At 36.7% G+C, this 5,450-nt stretch overlaps 1 long non-coding RNA gene across 1 annotated transcript in view; it reads right to left on the bottom strand.

Moving 5' to 3' along the window:
* Positions 1-1,457: 1,457 nt before the first annotated feature.
* The window catches only part of LOC112487993 (uncharacterized), a 13,496-nt gene continuing 9,503 nt past the window's right edge, over positions 1,458-5,450 (bottom strand). The window contains exons 3-4 of the long non-coding RNA XR_003051651.1: positions 3,132-3,470; positions 1,458-2,596 (exon numbers count right to left, since the gene is read on the bottom strand). This is a non-coding gene — a long non-coding RNA (uncharacterized LOC112487993). The remainder of the gene's footprint in view (positions 2,597-3,131; positions 3,471-5,450) is intronic.

Below are 5,450 nucleotides of genomic sequence, written 5' to 3'. Positions count from 1 at the left end.
ATATATATATATATATATAGATAGATAGATAGATAGATAGATAGATAGATAGATAGATAGATAGATAGATAGATAGATAGATAGATAGATAGATATTGGTTTTCTTATCTATCTATAAGTCTAAGGAACTGAGTAAAAAAATTAGAAAAAAATTAAGTAAGTCTTTAAGGTAAACTATGAAATCATTAATAGGGTAATCCATCCATCCATCCATCCATCCATCCATCCATCAATCCATCCATCTCACATTTAGTGGGTTTAGGAGAGTCAGCAGTTTACTAAGTGATTTTCACTTTTTAAAACGTGAAATAAGGAGGTTCAGATTTCAATGCTTTAAAAAAAAATAAAAACAGTAATGAATAAAACAGAACTTCTTTTAAGAAGCTGTAACTTTAAATGCTGCCTCTGATTCCCGTTCTCATTCTTCAGTGCACAGAAAGGAAGTCAGTCTGATGTTTTAATCATGCAGTCTGACTCCAGTGGCTGTGGTAGCCTGTGATATGTCATTAGTCACCACTCGAAACCACTAAAACAGATGCTGCATGTTTCATAGGAAGCGGCCTAAGCCAGAGAGTGGAATTTTGGACCATTCCGAAAATCCCATTCACCTTCTTTTAAAATGTTTTTTTTTTTTTCCATCCTCGCTCGAGTTTCACTGGCGAGGGCTAAGAAGCTGAAGCGAAGAGTTAAATCTCTTAAGAAGTGGGAATATAACGCAGAGGAAGTAATAGATCACATTTTCCTGAAAAAAGTATATATCTAGAGGATCTGTATGAAGGAAAAAAGAAGAGGTCTTGGCTGAAGAAAAAAAAAGATCAAATGTGTCTGATGTTATGCCTTTGTGTATCAGATGCTGGGATTTCAAACAACAAAACCAGGTTTTTCTAGGTCTGGGCTTAGTCTTCAAAATTGTGAAATAAAACTGAGAAATAACTTCCATTTTCCTGTTTAAACACACACCACAACTGCTGACCGGTTAGTTCACTGTCTGGTTTTGTTTCACAAATGTGACCCGATAGCAGCTGGGTCACCACAGCAGCTATTTCTGCCTCCACCTCTGACATCCAGCCTCCATCACATCCCAAAAAAGCCTTAAGCTGACTGTAAGGACACAGCTAACACACACAAAAAATGCATGTTAGCAACATTAGCATCTCTCGTTTCTAATGTAACCATGTCATAGGTAATGAAGCCTCAACAGCATGTCCATAAGTGAATATTTGGTGAACTGTTTTTGTTATTGTCCAACCAACGTTTGGCTTTGTTAGCTACAGTTAAATTACAGCAGGTTCAGTTTAAAAATAAATAAGGTAATGAAGCCTCAACAGCATGTCCAGAAGTGAATATTTGCATTAGCTTCAGTTTACATATTTCTATGTTAGCTACAGTTAAGTTATCCCTTTCGGAGACAGCAGGTTCAGTTTAAAAAATAATAATCCAGAAGTCACACAGCAAGATACATGAAACACAGAGCAGGTGTAGGAATTGAAGAAACAGAAACCGAGCTATGCTAACTATGTTGTCTTTGGTCAGTTTTAGCCATTTTATTTGCCAACTTTTAAGCTACTCTGTACTAATTTTGCTACATTTTCACTTGCTTCTTATGGCTTAGACATTTTTACAGTAAATGTAACTTTTTTTTAGCAAGACAAACAATTTATAGGCCAAATGTTTAATCCACCATTTTGTCTGTATTTTCTACCATTTTGTTGCTTCTTGGATAAATTCTATCTGTTCTGCTGGGGGTTAGTTCAAAGAATATTTTTAAATAATATGTTATATTACCTATTTATATTCATTCTTTGCTTTGTACATTTTTTTATTATTATTTTAAGTCATTTAAAATTGTATTATTATTTGTTTGCTTTTGGTTGATACCTTAACAACAACCATAACAACAAACATTCATGTTAGTTTCTGACACATTCATTTTATACATGGACATATTTCAGTATTCATCTGTCCAAATTTGTTTACATAAATTTGACTTTTTTTGTTTAGTTTAGTTTTGATTTCACAGTGTTCGAGCTGATCTGTCTTTGCAAAGAAGAGGGTAAGAAGGAAGGAGGAGCGTTTGATTGGAGGATCAGGGTCTCTGGTTTTTACTGACAACAGTAAAAACAGATGGAGGTCCTGGCGCGCAAACACACATACACATACACACACACATCTAAAAACTGAGACACACACAAACATAAGAAGCAGAAAAGATTTAGAGCCCTTGTCTCCCCAGTTCATTCTCAGGATCATGTTTCTGTTTTGTTCCTGTATTTTCTCCTGTGATTTACACATAATCATAATTTACTGCAAGGATTCAGTTGTCTCTGGAAGTCCGGGTCAACGTCAACATCTCTGACAACGGCTTCATGTCATTGTCTGCACTGAACTACCATTTGTTTGTCAGCTGTAAATGTCACCGTATACAATGGCAGCAGGGGTCAAGGGTCAATGGAAGCCTGTGAAGATGGAGGCTCCTGGATTTTACAGGGCTCCTGAGGTCACATCCTTCACACACACACTCTGCTCGGGTTTCTTGTTGCTTCTTTACTCAGCTGTCAGACTGGAGAACCAGGATCTGCTTTACAGAAGGTGAGGACTGTGGAAAAAAAAATCACATTTTATAATTCCTATAATTAATAATTTCTTCTATTATGTCTATTAGGTCATGGTCATAATTATAGCCCCTCCATTTTCATCTATTAACTAATATTTTTTTGACCATTTTTTTTATTTGTATACACGCTATATTTTAACATTCAGTCTGCTTTGCTTAACATTTTGTTGCCTGTCATTATGAAAAGTCAACTAATATTTGCCATTTTCAATTTCAATTTAGACAGTACAGATTGTTTTGGGGGGAAAAAATGAAAGTATTTTCTGTGGAAATTTGATTGCGTCAAGAAAACGTTGAAACTGTTTTCTGTTGCTGTTTGCTGCCACCTAAGGGACGTTTTTATAAACAATAAAACAGTATGTGCTTTGCTCAGGCTGAGTTTTCATTTTAACCGGGCATCATTATTATTATCAGCAGTGTCAAGTTGACCACCAACATAGTGGACATGGTTATAGTGGATCAAATCAACAACAACAGCAACAACAACAACAATAATAATAGTAATAATAAACAGTACCTTCATTCAAGGTAAAAGGAAAACCCCTTGGTCATTTTTCAGTGTGTGTTTCAGTCACTGGTATTCGTCCATGTTCTTTTGCAGCAGGTGATTCAGTGCCAGATGTGTCCAATCACAGTGCTCCGAGACATCTGTCACCTGTCTTCTCAGCTGAGTTTGGTTGAGGATTTCCAGGATTGCTTGAGCTAATCTCAGCTGTCAGTGTGCCAGGTTTAGGAACACACAAGATAGTCCGCCAGTCTCACCAATCTCTGGGCCAAAGAAGACAATTCACACTTCCATTCACACCTGTGGTCCCCTCAGAGTGAACAATTAAACTCAGTTCTGCATGATTTTAAACTGTGGGAGGAAAGTACAGAGGGAGAAAAACAAACAAAACAACACACCGACTTCATACATTACAACAACACACACGTGACCTTTTTGCTGTCAGATTAAATAGTGTTATTTTATGTGCCATAAAATAACACTATTAAATGAGGGTTAAAAATTTTACAAGACAATATGAATAATGCACATTCAAAAATGTATTTATTTATTTAAAATTTATTGTAAAAATGAAATAAAACTAATCCAAAATTTGACTTTTCTTTTACTAAGAACAGGAGGTTCTAGGTTTTGTTTGTTTGTTTTTGCTATCTTTGTTTAACTTGAAGTTAGCACAGACTTTGAAATTAAGTCAGTCAGACGATGATGATGATGTTTATGGTGAACAGTTTTATTTGTTAGTTCTAGCATTTTTGCAATATTTTTGAACCAGTTCTACCAATTCCTAGAGCAGTGTTTTTTTGTTGTTGTTTTTTTTTTACGTCCGTCTTAATTTTTGTGTTTTTTTTTTGTTTTGTTTTTTACGTCCGTCTTAATTTTGTGATTATGTACCCTTTCTTTCTATGATATAATTCAGACTATTTATCATCTGCTGTACAGTAGATCTGTCTGAGTTTGTTTTGTGAACTGGTCATTCAACACTTTTCAAATGCTTTCCCCCTTGAAAACAGTGCGATGGTTGACGAGGTTTCAGGCCTGTCGCCAACTTCTTCTCAGCTTTTGTTGAGGCCCAGCCTCTGTAAGTCAATTCTTTTTTTGTCTCTTGTTACCAAGCAGCGCTTTATTATGTGTTGTGGCTGCGACTAGTCCTCTCTGTCTACGTTCCTGAAGCACTGGTACAAACTGTACATGAACTTCAGTCTCCGTCTTGGACTGTCAGCGTCTCAAGAGGACTTCCATCAAGAGATTATGATGCCGCCACGTGAGCTCTTCAATCCACTCACTTCAGTCTGTTTCCAGAGGAAAACTGAATTCTCTGTGAGTAAGAACCTGTACTTGGCCAGAAGTAAATACTTCAGGCCTCTGGAACCCGAGAATCACAGCCAGGTCAACGTCTGGAACCTCAGACCACCAGATTTCTCTTTAAAGCTCTACACAACTGTGTCACCTCCTCAAAAGAAAGAAAGAAACTTCAGACCAAAGGTGACAAGAAGTGAAAGTATGAGGACATCTACGATAATTCTGCCTAGTATTTATTTATCTGAGGAAAACAACAAGAAGACGGAGAAGGAACCTCCAACCTTCATCACCAGGTACAAACCTCCAGATGCACTGGAGACGCAGGTGATGTTTGTCAGGACGGGCAAGTTTCCAACACAACAGTATGAGAACCCCAGACCTCATGACTTCAGAGGGGTGAGTGTGTCAAAATGGGAAAGTCATTGGTTCTTATCCCGATTTTAAGATGTTGTGTTTTAACAAAATCAACAAAAGCCCCTTGCCAGTTGATTGGTTTGACATGAACTACATATACTGCAGGGACGTTTCTGGGGTCTAAAGAAAGTTCTGGTTCCTAAAGAGGAAGATTAGACAGTTCCCTGTCCTTAGTGGTGTTTCCTGGGCTGGGAACGTGTCCTTATTGAGTACTGCTCTATTATTCAACTTTTGTATTTGAGTTGCTTGTAAATGTTTTGCAACCACAAGATGGCAGCAAACACCAATACAACCAATGGGTTAAGCACTTTTCACTTTTTTTTTTAAATATATATTCTTCAGCTTGATGACAATCTTCCAGACATGGTAACCACATATGACAGAGATCCTCGTTCCCTGAATCTCAGAATGAAGTATTTGGACACACGTATGTACATGTTTTTGGTAACTATAATTTATTGTGTATATAATAATGACTTAAATGACATTTTGATTTTGATGATAGATGACCTTGTTTCTCCTCAATTGCTAGTTGCAGTTATAATATTTTAAAAATAACCATTTTTTTGTCTGTTTCTAGTGAGAACTGTCAGATCTGACATGGACTATTGTCCTAAA

This window comes from Cynoglossus semilaevis, chromosome 13 (genome assembly GCF_000523025.1).
Source record: "Cynoglossus semilaevis isolate Cse_v1.0 chromosome 13, Cse_v1.0, whole genome shotgun sequence".
Lineage (NCBI taxonomy): Eukaryota > Metazoa > Chordata > Actinopteri > Pleuronectiformes > Cynoglossidae > Cynoglossus > Cynoglossus semilaevis.
Note: the sequence above shows the minus strand (reverse complement) of the source record. Positions and strands in the feature narration are given on the sequence as shown.